Genomic DNA, 16179 nt, shown 5'->3' with positions numbered 1-16179 from the left:
GTGGGGGGTTTTAAATAGCATCACGCCTGACGATCTAAGGTCTCTGATCGGCCTATGGATGGTAATAAGATCTCTCAGATAGCCAGGGCCTTTGTTTTGAGCAATGCGGTGTGCATAGCATAGAGTCTTGAATATGATTCTCTCTTTGATAGGGAGCCAGTGAAGCTTGGCAAGCGCATGTTTAGTAGATGATCTTCGAGGGAGACCGAGCACCAGACGTGCTGCAGAGTTCTGAATGCATTGCAGCTGGTGCAGCCCCTTTTGATTTACACCGAGTAGGAGAACATTGCCATAGTCCAAGTGAGGGGATATTAATGCATGGACAATGGTTTTTCTCGCTTCGGTCGGCAGAAGATCGAGTACTTTACGAAGTACCTTTAAGGTGCCATAGCATTTGCTTGTGATTTTGTTCACCTGAGCTTTGCCAGAGAGGTCGGCGTCAAGCATGACTCCGAGATTTTTTACTGTCTCCACAGGCAGTGGTAGTTCTCCTAGTTCGTTCGGCCACCAAGCTTGTGACCAAACAGAGGTATCTTTCCCTACTATCAATACCTCAGTTTTATCTCTGTTTAGACGGAGACAGTTGGTGTTCATCCATGTCGCTATTGATAGCATACAGTTAGAGAAGTTGGCAGCTGAGTCTCTATTGTCTGGCGTTATTTTGAACACCAACTGGGTGTCGTCGGCATAACTGACAATGCCCACCCCAAATTCCTCCGCAATGTGTGCCAGGGGCTCCATGTATATATTGAATAGAGTAGGGCTCAGGCTAGAGCCCTGTGGAACCCCATGGCTCACATTGCGAGGAGATGACTTAAAGGGTGGGCAGTGAAGTTGGAAAGTTCTGTCAGTGAGGTAGGACTGGAACCAGGTAAGAGCTGGGCCTTTTACTCCCATGTCTGAGAGTCGAGACAGCAGCGTTGAGTGCAGCACGGTGTCAAACGCTGCACTCAAGTCCAAGAGGACCAATGCTGCTGTCTCTCCCTCATCCACTATCTTCCGAATCTGTTCGGTAGAATATAGAACCGCTGATTCGGTTGAATGTCCCGATCGTAACCCTGACTGAGAAGGGTGGAGGAGCGACTCTTTCTCTAAAAACTCCATAAGTTGAAGATTGGCCACTTTTTCTATGATTTTGGCACAGAAAGGGAGAAGCGAGATTGGCCTTAAGTTTTGAAGTTGAGTAATGGGAATGTTAGGTTTCTTTTTCAATGGTATTACCTGGGCAGATTTCCAGTTTTTTTGAACATGACCTTCTTGGAATGATAGCGTAATCATGTTGCGTATTTGATCCAGTAGTAGGTTTTCCATGACTGCTTTATACTGTTCTGGTGGACAAGCGTCCATGGGGGAGCCTGAGCAGATGCTGTTTATGATTTTCATTAATTCTTGTTTATTGGGGGTCCTGAAGTTGGCAAAAAGAGATTTGTGGGAGAGGGGATCTGGTTTATCTACCTTGTTTTTATCTGTCCTGGTACTGCTAGAGAAGGTGGCATGAATTTTTTCTACCTTCTCCACGAAGAAATCAGCTATCTGGTCACATATCTCCGTGGAGTAGGTATCCTTGGTATCTAAGCGAGAGGAGATAGTAATTTCTCTGTAGATGCCAAAAAGTTCCTTTGTAGGATTCTTAGATTCTACAATTCTGCTTTTGTAGTAGAGACTTTTCTCTAGTCTTACCAATTTTTGGTATTTTTTCAACTCGCTTCTGTAGTTTTCTTTGAGTTCTGGAGTGTAGTTTTTCCTCCACTTTCGTTCTATGGATTTACATAGAGCTTTAGCATTTTTAAGTTTTTCAGAAAACCAGGGGGCATTTTTTGTTTGTCGAGCTGGAGGTTTAGTAGTCCATGGAACAATATTGTCTAATGCTTTAGTTATCCATGCTTCGAAATTATCCCATATCTGCTGTAGGGAATTTCCAGTTGGAGGGGGATGTTCGGTGAGTTCTTGTAACAGCAGATCAGGGGTGCATTTTTTAAAATTACGGCGTCTATAGGGAGGCTTTTTAGCATAAGTATTGGTGATACATTTTTTGACTATCTCAAATGGTACCATCCTATGGTCAGACCATATTAGTGGGATAGGAGGAGAAATATTTACGCCTTCCCAATTAGTGAATATGGGGTCTAATAGATGCCCTTGTTGATGAGTGGGTGTGGTGGAGAGAAGTCTAAGATCCACAGCGTTAAGGGCATTCAATATGAGTAGAGCATCCTTGGAGTGGGTATCCTCTAGATGGATATTGAGGTCGCCAAGTATGATGACATTTTTGTTTCTAATGGCCTTCTGGGTTGCCAGATCAATAAGTTGGTTACAGAAGGGTAGCGCTGCTCCAGGGGGTCTATAGATAAGTAAGCCCGTGATTGTGTTGGTGGCATCAAGTTTTATGGTGAATCTGCCACATTCACTGTCCGCAATTTTTAGTTCATTTAATGTACATTCTAGTTCTTGTTTGCATATCATTGCCAGACCTCCCCCCCGTTGCCTATGCGGGCGATTCTCAGAAGGCAATAGTTATTCGTATGGCCTCTAAGATCTCTGGAGAGGAAGTTTCCTCTAGCCATGTTTCTGTAAGAAACAAGGTGTCCAGATTTTCATTGAGCAGCAAGTCATAGATTTCAGTTTTGTGCTTGGGCAAGGATCTGCAATTCAGTAATGCCATCCTGAGGTTCAACTTGTTATTCGTAGTAATTGTAGTTTTCAGAAAAGATTGATGGCATATGTTACATTGTGAGGGTAAGGACAACGGGTCCATGGAGTGCAAGCAGCAGTAGGATAGTGGCTTACCAAGTTTCAGCAAGTCGGCTGTTGTATAAAGACGGCGAGGGGTCTTGTTAGTGTGTGCCTCTGCATGTGGTAAGAAGCCAGGTGTATGGAGTCCTGCACCGTGCCCCGTTCGATCGCGGACGGGCGCAGACGGGCTGGACTCTGGCTTGACTCCGGCGCGCGATCGGCGCGCCCGCAATGCGCGTCCGCTGCGTGGAGCCATGAACGTATGTTTTTATAACGTCGTCCGAGCGACGTTCCTAGCGAGCCCACACTAAGATGGCCGCTGTTGTTGTCACCCAGTCCCCAGAGATGACGGCCCTACAATCGGCCCCACCCCCAAAGAGAGTCCGAGCAAGTGGGCTGCTCTTGACTGAGAAAACGCTAAGAATCCCAGGTACGATACACCTTTCCTCCTAAGTGGTTGTTGGTGTGGTAATAGACAGTTTTTAAATTTTAAAAGTGCTAGCGTGGAGAAATCGCAACTATTATATCAGCGCGAAGGGAGGGGAAAGGACACACAGGGAAAATCGGCAAATCGGCAATTATTAATATCATTTAAGGTTAAAAACGCATAACCTCCCGGCTAAAGCCTCAGGAGGGGAAAGCAAGTAATCTGCACGAGTGTGGAAATGCCCTGCTTTTATAACGTCGTCCGAGCGACGTTCCTAGCGAGCCCACACTAAGATGGCCGCTGTTGTTGTCACCCAGTCCCCAGAGATGACGGCCCTACAATCGGCCCCACCCCCAAATAGAGTCCGAGCAAGTGGGCTGCTCTTGACTGAGAAAATGCTAAGAATCCCAGGTACGATACACCTTTCCTCCTAAGTGGTTGTTGGTGTGGTAATAGACAGTTTTTAAATTTTAAAAGTGCTAGCGTGGAGAAATCGCAACTATTATATCAGCGCGAAGGGAGGGGAAAGGACACACAGGGAAAATCGGCAAATCGGCAATTATTAAAATCATTAAGGTTAAAAACGCATAACCTCCTGGCTCAAGCCTCAGGAGGGGAAAGCAAGTAATCATACATACACTAGGAAAGGCAAAGACCTCTGCATGTAGGTTAGTGAATAGCATTTTGTAGTACGTGAGTAAGTACCCTTTTAGTACTACTACTCAACTACTACAAAACAGATTTTGTGAATAAGCCCCCTAGAGTTTTGAAGAGGAGTACCCTGCCTGTCAAAGTGACTCTCTGCCCCCTCTATTGAAAGTCGGGTGGACGGTTGTGACTCTGGTAATGGTGCCCCTCCCCCGGCTCTGCTGGTGTAAATCTTATACTGATGGTCCCATGGACTTAGGGAGATCAGTGAAAGTACATCTGAAAGTTTACCCTAAATAGAGCTCATTGTCTGAGGAACAGAGATCTCAGCCAGACAGACAGACATCTTTAAATATGACAAACGGCAGGCTGCCCAAAAATCTTTCATTGAGTGCCTTACTATTGCATGGAAGCCGAATAATGCCATTATACAACACTTTCATTCTATCTCCCAAAGGAAAGAGTAAAATTGTTGCAAATCATACATGGTGAGGCTCTCAGGAGAACATGTAGGCATATATTCACCTCCTATTACTGAAAGATACACCCCATTTCTTCTGGAGATCCCATTTATGTTTTAAAACTAATTATTAGTATTGGGATATCCCTGCTTTGACACTTCACAGCCTCTGGAAGCACATCTTTCCATAAACAAACAACCATTTATTATGCAGTGCATATTATGAAACATCTATCTTATTTTGAGGAACTTTAAGGTTAAACAATCAGCAAGAGATGCAAAATGTTTTGAGTTCTTTTAAGCTCCAAACACCTTTTTGAAAATGATGATGCTTTGAAAACAGGGTCACATGAGATTTGCAGGAAAATCGCAAGAAATGTTGCTGAAAAAGAAGGAATGATTATTTTGCTTTGTGTAGATTACATTCAAAATGTGTAACATGTTTGTTTCCTGCCACCGACGGATCTTCACCTACCCCTATAAACTGGCAAAATAATCCAGTTAGGGCAAACGGCCCACTTCTGTAAGGCAGCAAGTCCACTGTGACGGATACAGAGAGCTCAATTCATTAAAAGGCATTTTGGAGTATGTGAAGGAGTACTTGAGTAGCATTGCTTCATGTGCATCAAAATGCAATTCCCAAACCTACAGTTGGAGGTCTCCATCTCTGCCTCCCCCTATCTTCTTTGTACAAATTTAGTAGCAAATGTAGAAGGGACAAGGGCAACTAGTAATGGAGAATATTTACTACAAAATGGGCGGAGTTAAGGGAAATTTAAGGAGGAGTTTATGTAGGGACGTGCTAATACAAAACACACCCACAAATAAGTAACAGCATTGATATTCATTATATGCACTTCTAATTATCTTATAAACCTAATAGTGACATAAAAGGCTTAAATATTATCCAGCCCACCCTTGGAGTAAGTCAAGCACCAAACCACTAGTACAGTAGCACACTCCCATAGAAAACAAACAGATGCAGGCAATAATACAAATAGTAATCACAAAGAAAGAGGCGGAGAGTAGATTTAAAGACCTGCAAGGGTTAGCTCCCAATCCTGAACATATATCACAAACAAGAGATCCTTGGGTCTAAGAAACAAAGGGAACTGTCAAAGGGAGCTACCTAGCTGCACCGGGGTATCACTTTAAAAGGATGAAATTCCTCACCCAACAAATGTGGCATGCTTCATCACTGGGATTCTGTTTGCACTGTGATGCCTAGTCAAAAGCGTAATGAACAAATGATGGACGAAATGCTGAACAATGCAAACATTCTCGCCCAGTCACAAAGGTCTGGGTTTATTCCATCATTCTTTTGCTCACCATGCCACAACTAGTCATGGCACGGGCTACAACAGCACATATAAAGAGATATTACGGACCTTTGTAGCTAGCTTTATTCTCACATATTTTTCTCTTTCTCTGCTAGCCCGACTGACCTTGAACTCATCACTGTGGTATTTAGTATAACTTCCTCCACATAAAACATCCCTGGGCTCTTCCCTCTCAGAGAAAGGGTTGCAGCCCAGGCCATGACTAGGTATCATACAACAAGGAGAATTCTAATGATGGAGCATGCCACCTTTGGTGGGTGAGGAATTTTGTCCTTTTAAAGGGATGCATACCCCGTGCAGCTAGGTCGCTCCCTAAAACAGTTCCTTTTGTTTCATAGACCCAAGGGTTCCTTGTTTGTGATATATACAACACAAACATCCCATAGGAAATAATGTTAAATATATAAAATGGAATCTAATTGAAAATATGTGTGTGTGTATATAGATGAAATTACATATTAAATTAGTTTACACTTTTCTTTAAGCAGTCATAGTTTAGTATTTTTTAACTTGATGTACATTTTTAATTTATATTAATTTAATTGTATTAACTAAAAGGAATCGTGAACTCTTTAAACCTTTGTACGTTTTACTATCGAGAGATCTTTGATCACTAATCCTAAAGAATTTACAGTGGTCCCACATAAATACAGTCGACAAAGAGCTCTTTTCCATCATGGAAACCACTAAGATGAGCATGTGTGTCTGTTGGCTGTGATCCAAAACAAAGGGCTTTACTTTTGGCCGTAGTACCTTGTCAGGGCATGGCGGATGACGCATCTAAAATATTTCATGTGCCTTAGGCTAAAAGCATTTCAATACGGTGGACCGTACATCTTCCACATATTTGATGGAGTACCCAGTCCAACAAAGTCTAAATAAGGCTCAATGCGTTTTCGAGCCAGCAAGTAGGTTTCAGAGAGTCAAGTATCCGTTTTTACTTAGCATCGTCAATGCTACGAAAATCAACATGAATTTGGGACTTCCTAGAAATACTACTCACAATTAGTCTAGCATTCTGAAGGGTATCCATAGGGGCTACCAATGTCTTCCCCATGAATACAAGAGACATTTCCACCCAGTGCTCCACTGGTGTGTGTGGGGTGAAAAATCGACCCATCAATAAAACAAGCTGGTTAATGCATTAACACATAAAATAGAAATTACTTCTGTTATCCCCCGCTACCCTCACTTATGTCCCGATAGTAAAATATGTGAGCAGGCACTTTATTTTCTGTAATTTCAGCCCACAAGTATTGAGACAGTGTAGCACAATGAAACATACAGAGATTTGCACACGCATACGAGTTAGTTACTTTTGGGCACTCGCCATGCACTTCTAACTACCTCCTATATAACATCACTCATGGCATGTTCTATGACATCATTGGTAACAAGACTGCAAGATCTGAAATGACATCCTTAATGACAACACTTTACATGGCAGGGGCACGATTTATAGATACTTTAGGGCATGAGTTAAAGTTACTTGAGATAACTATAACTCGTAGATTTCAGTGCATTTGTTCATTTAAAACTATGTTTTAACTGATATTTCCACCTAACTATAACATCCATTTAACCTTTTTTGTTTTTCAGTGAATATTTATTTTTATATATATATATATATATATATATATATATATATATATATATATATATATATACACATATAGATATATATATATATATATGTATAGTATAATAGGTATAGTTAACAAGGTGGGCAACTATGCTTTAAGTAAATCTACATGAACTTGAAATAATGCGTTTTTGGATTTTAAATGACATTTTAAAGATGCCTTTGTTCGCAGTTGAAGGACATGCATAATCTAGTCCGGGTTTTATGGAAAACAGAATGAGGCATGATGGGAGCCTTTCTGAAACAAAATAAAATTAGAGGTCATAAACACGGAACAGCACAGGACGTAAATATATCCTACAAGTAATTTAGCTGGCTGGACTTACGCTGTTGCAGTTTCATGAATATCTGTGATTATTCGGGGTTTGGAATAAATAGTTTTTAGCCCACTTGCTCGTTTTTGCCCAATCACAGCGAAATGTGGTGCATCTTCTTCAATTTTAGTGAATGTTTTCTTTAAATGGGAGCACCCATATGGCGCATTTCAGGTTGAGAAAGGTAGCTTGATTGCCGAAACGCGTCCCTGTTGTGTCCATGGATCTGATGAAACGTGCACAATAAACAAGAGAACCCCCACGATGACGAGTGCCGGCTCCTTAATCGGATATAGTTGGGTATTTTTTACACACACACACATATATATATTGGGTGAGCAAGGCGACAGGTTCGCCGAAACGCGTCGGATCGCGGCACCTTTGACACTCTGCAATAGAAAAAAAAAAAAAAACTCTGCTGCATCTACTACTGAACTTGGTGTCCGTTTTTCTCCTGGGGAGTTCTGACTTGTGCTGCGGGAGTGCTAGTGCATATATATATGTGGGTGAGCAAGGGCACAGGCGTGCCCGAAACGCGTCTGATGGCAGCTTTTCCACCGCACCATGATTCAAAATAAAACATTGGATACCTGACTTTTGCCTGGGCGTGCTAATTCCTGGTCTGTGTGCCTTTCTGTGCAGCTAAGCACTGGTGTAGACGGGCTGGATACACACATATATATATATATATATATATATATATATATATATATATATATATATATATATATATATATATATATATATATATATATATATATATATATATATATATATATATATATATATATATATATATGTGTGTGTGTGTGTGTAAAAAAAAAAAAATATATATATATATGTATATATATATATATATATATATATATATATATATATAGAGAGAGAGAGAGATATATATATATATAGATATACATATACGGACACATATAAACATACGGCTCTCAATGCTTCCACTTGTGAAGTTATGTTTGCTTCTAAACCGTCTTAAAATTCGGAACACAATACATTCAACCACACTGTGAACAATTGCCTGTGTTCAATAAAGATGCCTTTGCGAGGTCTGCAACCCATAACTGCGCACACGGACTGGTAATTGTCCTGTCTTGATGTGTTGCCGCGCGTGCCAGCCAGAAAATACTATGTGAGTGAAATAACTACTTGAAGATGAAAGCCCCGTCACCTTGACAACTGGGTCGAAGTTCACGAGACTGCTGCCCATGTTCAGTGAGGTGTGAAAAATCAAGGGCATTAGGGACATGAGCAAGATACTTCACTGACCAGACAGGATGAGAGTCCACCAGGGCCTGGGAATATCAAACAAAAGATGCCCGGCTGAAAATAACTGAAAAATGCATCCTTTAAAAATGAACAGCAAAAAAATAATCTTTGACATCGATTTGTAAATGTATGTTAAATGGTTTCATACACAGTGGCCTAATATTTAAAAGCAGAATATGAATAATCATTCACTTAAATGCGTTTAGCTGTCACTGCAATTAGTTTTGATCTCCAAAAGTAAATAATAATTATATAAGCAGTAAGTATGTCACTTGAACAAAATTAAAAATATATATATTTTGATAGGAAAGATTATTTGATTTCTAGCAGAAATTTGTAACATATCTCTTTCATAGTTTTTTTTTATTTATAAAAAATTAATCTCTACGAGGTTTAACCAAATCTGAAACAAACATTTAATGCTAAAAAAACGTACACATTGCCAGAGTAGAGTAAAAAAAACAACTTTGCAAGCTTACCGTTGTTTTCACAAAAACGAGCACTATTACGGCGAATAAAGTGCACATCATAAAGTGCAAGACCACATCTGGCATAAAATTGTTACATAGATGGCCACCCATGAACATTTAATTAAGTATGCAACATTTTTATTAAAATTACGGGGAAAACATTTTGCGATTTCATATACCACTAGCAGCCTAATTCATGAAAAACGGGATTTGCGATTCTCAAATAGCGAAAAATTGCGAATCGCTATTGAGAAATCGCAAATCTGAATTCATGAAGATTAGCGATAAAAAAATGTGATTCGCACGCAGGTGCAAATTCCGTTTGCGATTACCGATAATCGCAGAAAAATCGCTATTTCCGGCTACCCGCGTCGGGATTGCGAACTCGCAAATAGCGATATCGCTATTTGCGAGATCGCAAAATCGCGAGATCGGGAAAACGGGAAGTCACATTTCGAGCACAGTGATGACATCACAACCAGGAAGCAGCCAGTTCCCACCCCTATTCACCACAGTGAGGCAGACCTCGAGGGAGCAAGTGGGAGAGCTACTGCTATTCTGGTGATTTGTACTCTGCAACTACATTGCTGCCAGTGGAGAGGTGTGGCTCACTGGTTAGAGGCGGCAGACCCGAGTGCAGAGAACGGCCCGGGACCAGGGTTCGATTCCCGACGCGGCAGGGTCTTGGACCAGGATCAGCGGACTGATAATTCTCGCATCGGTGCCTACTCCGACCAGGGATCACACTCTGCAACTCTGGGCATTAGCTTGCCTCATCTCCACAACGGCCCCACACAAACGCCGGGGATGCCTGGTTTCACCTTGGAGACCCCCTGGAGGGACTATCTCACAGGGAAAGCCAGGACGGGTTCCCCAGCGGTCTATAGCGCTACGAGGCCTCCGGGTAGCAGTGCGCTTTACAAGACACAACAATTACAAGACACAACAATGTCAGAGGAACCTGTTCCTGGCCCCAGCAACACCACAGGGCGGAAGAGGAAGCTCAAATTTTCAGAGCAGGAGCTCGAACATTTGATTGAAGGGGTGGTGGCCAACCACAACAAACTCTTTGGCAAAGACTCCAGGAGGGTCCCGGAGCAAGAAAAAAGGAGGATCTGGCAGGGAATTGCCTCCACCGTCAACTCCCGGGGTGTGGCCGATAGGTCACTAGACGAACTGAAAAAAAGATGGTACGACCTCCGAGGTCGTGCCAAAGAGAAGGTGGCGGAGCGCCTTGGAGAGTCGTCGGGCACTGGAGGTGGCGAACCTACAGTCCCTCCTAACACACCCATGGAGGACAAGGTGGAAGACACCCTTGAGAGGGAGGCGTGCATTGGCTTCACACGTCTGGACTCATCCCGCACCACGCATGACACCCAAGGTAAGTGGCATGCGACTGCGACCCTGTCCCCTATGAATGTCCATGACCAAATAGGCTCCCATAATGTCCCATAGTCATGCCATTGTTGCACATCAGGGAATGCCCTGAAGCATTGTGGGAGATGTAGTGTGGCCACAATGTAGTAGTACCACAATGCAGCCAGACAGGTTCCAAAGTACGCAAAGCCACAGCCATTCAGGGAATGTCACCCAGCATGCATGTAGCAACTGCACGTCTGACAGATACATACAACTAATGATCGTCCACTTACCCTCACAGGTGGCGCTGAAAGCAGCGACAGCGAAAGGCTGCAAATTGATGAGGAGGCCCAGGAGGAAGAGGTGCCACCACAAACACAGGCACCAGCCCCTGCCGCTGCAACAACACCAGCAGCCAGGTCCACCAGCAGTGTTCCCCCTGCGTCTGGCGCACCACATACAGCCACAGCCAGGCCAGCGACTATTGTGCCCCCTGCATCTGGCGCACCACCTACAGCCACAGCCAGGCCTGCGACTATTGTACCCCCTGCATCTGGCACACCACCTAGAGCCGCAGCCAGGCCCGCGACTAGTGTGCCTCCAGTCCCTGCCGCACCAGCAATGCCTGCTGTGACACCACCAGCAGCTGGTGCTACAACATCTGGGCCCGCGACAGTTGCAACACAGCGGCCAGCCACAGTGTCAGGCCAGAAGAGCAGGCGTGGCAGGTCTCGCCAGCACACCACTGCAGCAATCAGCAGGAGGGGCAATGGACAGGGGCTGGCGCGTATGAGCGTCGAAAGACGCATGTTGAGAATCCATCAGCCCCAGGCACGGCAGCAAGGTGCCATTCAGCTCCAGCTCCACAAGATTGGGCGCAATGTGGCCGGAGTGGCTGACCACATGGACCGCATGACGGCGGCCATGGCAGGTATGGGGGACCGCATGGACAACATGACTGCAGCCATGGCAGGTGTGGGGGAGGGAATGGCCCGCATGACTGCAGCCATGGAGGCCAACACTGCTGCGATGACTACTCAGCGCAGTGCAGCACGCCGGCGCCACCATCAGCTCATGAGCCGGCAGGCCTCCCACAGCAGGTCCAATTATGTTGCAGCCAATGCAACTTCACAGTTGTCGCGGCGGTCACTAGCACAGCAGCACCAACTCGTCCAGTGCTGTGAGGACATGACCAGGGTCCTGGAGCACCTGACCACGGCGGTTACGGCACTACACCCTCCTGCTCTACCTGCCACTTTTGGGGGTGATGATGTCAGTGAGGGGGCATCCAGCATCAGCAGCCACTCTGCCTCACAAGTCCCGCCACTCAGGCGCAGCACCAGGCCCACGGCAGGTACAGGTGCCCCGGAGGAGGATGACCCTCAGAGGCGCTTGGGCGGAACGCGCAGGAGGCGCAATTGACTGCATTTGACACTTACAGGCACAGGCTGACTATAAGCCTGCCTTTTCTTTTGACACTGCAGTATGCAGTAATACTGTTAGTAGAAGATAGTTGTACTGGTAACATTTTTGAGATTGAAACAAATATATTTCTTTTGCAGCACACATTAGCGTTGTGTCATTATTACATTTTGCATGCATTTGTGATTTGTGGGGTGAGGGAAGAGGGTGCACTAGAAACTGTTCACTGTGATGTGGTTGCGACGTCTGTGGCCTTCAGCTGGGTTCTCCCCGCGTGCATGGTGCGCATGTGCAGGTGGCCGGTCGTCCCCTTCAGATTCACTGCCAGAGATGTTGACAGGTATCCGGCGCTTGGTTGCAATGTTATGTAGTATTGCGCAAACAGCCACAATGCGGCAGCACACTGCAGGACTGTAATACATGGCCCCACCTGTCTTGTGCAGTATGCGGAACCTGCTCTTGAGCAGGCCAAATGTCCTTTCTATGCAATTCCTTGTCCGTATGTGTGCAACATTGTAGCGCCGTTGCTGGGGTGTGGCAGGGTTGAGGTAAGGGGTCAGGAGGTATTCACGGAGAGCGTAGCCACTGTCACCTGAATGAGAGGAGAAGATGGTGATTGCCTGTGCTGCGCAGTTACTTCATAGCAATGTGACATTGTCGACAAAGTGTACTTACCAAGTAGGTGTCCTTCCTCAAACTCTCCCCTGACCAGTCGTGAGTGGAGGCCGCTGTGCCGGAATATGAAGGAGTCATGGCTACTCCCTGGGTACTGGGCGACAATGTCAGTGATGTATGTCTTAGCATTGCAGACCATCTGTATGTTCAGGGAGTGGTAGGACTTTCTATTGCGGAACATATACTCCGTGGCAGCTGGTGGGCAGATGGCGACGTGGGTACAGTCTATGCATCCGAGTACATGGGGAAAATGGGCTACATTGTAGAATTGTAGCTTGGTCAAGTCCAATTCCTGTTGGCTCGTGGGAAATTTGATGTGACGGTGTAGCTGGGTGAGCATGGCGTCAACAAAAGTGTGGAGGCAGCGTGACATGGTGGGCTGGGATATCCCCCCAGCAGCCGCTACTATCCCCTGGAAACTCCCGGAGGCCAGGAGGTGCAGGCTACACAATACCTGCACATGTGTAGGCACCGCATTGGCACGGCTTGTTGGGTGCTGCATCAGGGGTCAAGGTCCTGTATTAGCTGCATTATCATTTCCCCATTCAGCCTGTATTTTGCATATATCTGCTCTCTGGTTTGGCCCAGCAAGGTGACCGGCTGGCGGAAAATCCTGTCCTGGATCCTGCGTCTCCTCCGTGCTGCTCGCTGTAGCCTTCGACGCCTCACCACCATGTACATTCCTGGCATTGTGGAACTCTGAATGCTGCTGATGATTGTCCTTATGTGTGATTGGTCAGGCCTGAACCTGTTGGTGATTGGCCAACGGTTTTTTAAATGTAATTTTTTCATGGCTTTTATGGTTACCACCTGCTTTGAGTTGTCCTTAATTTGCGCGGCGCTAAAAGCGATTTTTGTGTTTTTCGCTATTAGCGATTTTTTATGAATGCCGATTGCGATTATATAGCGAATTCGCTATTTATTTTGCAGAATCCGTGGTTTGTTGCATTTTCCGATTCACTAATGCTCGCCCACCGGGATTCTGCGAATATAAGAGTGAATTCGCTATTATGTGTTAGCGATTTCGCTATTTTGATGTTGAATGCCGATTACGGAAATTGCGCCCGCAATTGCATTTTCGCAGCGATTGCGGGCGCAATTTTACATCATGAATCAGGCTGTAGATCACCAAGGATATCATGATTCAACAAAAAACAAAGACACAGCTGATTAACAAGAAGATAATAATTTGGACATCCCTCAATTGTCACAGGAGGCTTAGGGCTTCGTTTAAGTTCTAGAGGGTAAGGTGTGGAAGTTATGGAGAGCAGAAAAATGGAGGCTGCAATGGTTAGTTATTATTATTATTAGTGTTTTGACTTCTGGGTCAAAGCCACAACATCTTGGCCAGGGAAAGTAGAATTAGGGCCTGATTACGAGTTTGGAGGTCTTGAAGCGGGCCGCCGCGCCAGCACCCTGCTCCAAGACCGTTAATCCGAGGCCCTCAGATTACAATTTGTAATCCTGGCCGGCGGTCCTGCGGTGGCAGTCCCACAGCAGTGTCATACTGAAGCTCATAGGTGAGCCTTAGAAAGGCACCGCCGTAGGAGTGCCACGGCTCGTCCTCCACGGACAGAAATGCACAAGGATGTGCATTTCTGTCCATGCAGGAACAGGGGTTGCAGAAATACAGGAGGGCACACCATCTACCCCCCTCAATGCACCTCTGTGCACAGACATAACAGACAACACATAGTCTCCTCATTGTCATCCCTTTAATTGCGGGCTCACTGCCATGAAAAGGGTTTCAGTGAGGAAACTCATAATAGGCTTGGCAGTGCTGCAGCAGCACCACCAGCATATTACAGCCTCACACCACTGCGCCACTGCTGCGGGATCAGGGATCCCCGCCGGTTGCGGCCTCACCGCCGTAGTTGTAATACAACTAGTGAACGGCAAGTCCAGGGACTCTCACCACTGGTTCGCCAGTCCCATGAACCAGTAAACTCATAATTGGGCCCTCAGTTTTGTTTCAGCTTTCTGTTTCCTTATCAGTACACCTCTCAGCCTTGTGATCCCCTTATACTTTTGTTGCTTTGCTCCCTGTTCCTCATCCCCTCTTGCCCTCCTTTCCTTACAAGACTCCACTGCATTTATGGGTCCTGTGAATTCATCCTCAAGGGTCTGCTGTGGTGTCTCCACTGCTTCACCTCACTGCTCCTCAGCATCCTGCTTTTTCAGTTCCAGTCTATTTCGACCGTTCATCTACCATCTACCAATCAGTTCTACTCAGCTTTCTGTGGTTGCTGTAGGGATTCCTGGTAATAAATGGGCTTTCTACAGCCTGCGTGTGTCCCTAAATGTTGTGCCTTATGATTTCCATCAATCTTAAAGAAGGTCGGACCCTAAAAACATTTTGTATTTGCCACCAGCAGTATTGTCAAGTTCGCAAATGGTGTGTCATACAAAGACGTCCTGTTGAATTCACTTCTTACATATGCATGAAAATATTTAAATGGCACACACATGAAGTCAAAGATGACCACTTATGAAATCAATACCCCAATCACGTACAATGATTTCTGCAGAGGTGCTCCATGATTAGTGCAAAAAGTGTTCATGCTGTGTCAAAATTGGTGTAAAACAACAGAAACAAAAGAAATCTATAAACAACATTCAGAAATATTTAGTACGTAGGCCTCGTCAAAACATATATTGTTCATAGAGTGTCAACAGTTCGGAACGAGTCCTTTGTAACCCTTATCCAACCTAAGACTCACAAAGGAATCTCTTTGGCTGTAAGGGTTTTAGATAAATGTGACTCTTTTTGAACTCCTTAGGCAGACTTGCACATCCCTTGGTTGCCCCGGATATGCCTACACTGGGTACTTAATGTATTGTGCATTTATTGAGTTTTTTTAATAAAGACTCATCTGCATTTACAATAACTATTTTACAAGCTACTTTACCAATCCTCAAGACCACTTGAGTGTTCCTTTTATTAGTCCTGAAGAAGACCCTCTCTTTGATGCACTACTGACACATTCCTTCTGTGGGTCGAAACTTCAACAATAATTTCAACCTGTATCAAAAGGACTAAGTTGAGTGAACACAGTTATTGAAAACTGCATAGGCAGTATTTAGAGCCCAGGTTCTAAGGGAACTCAGGGTAAAACCATAATTGTACAGCAAGCTCTTACATCTTAAATGCAGCTGGGGCATACCCCAAGGATTGTTCATCGATCCAACCCTTTTTTTTTAATTTTATTTTTTAAACCTTTATTTGTAAAATGCACGGTACACAGCGTCTGCCTACAACCCCTCGGGGCCGGCCGCTATGACATATGACGAAAGGATAAAAGGGAAATAAGGGGACAGTACGCCGTTAAAGCAATCTATTAGCGTGCATTATCGTGTGGAACATAGAACCATAGCAAAAGGATAAGAAAGGTTTAATTTTATGATTTT

This window comes from Lissotriton vulgaris, chromosome 5 (genome assembly GCF_964263255.1).
Source record: "Lissotriton vulgaris chromosome 5, aLisVul1.2, whole genome shotgun sequence".
Lineage (NCBI taxonomy): Eukaryota > Metazoa > Chordata > Amphibia > Caudata > Salamandridae > Lissotriton > Lissotriton vulgaris.
The sequence above is the reverse complement of the archived record's forward strand: the minus strand, read 5'-3'. Positions refer to the sequence as shown.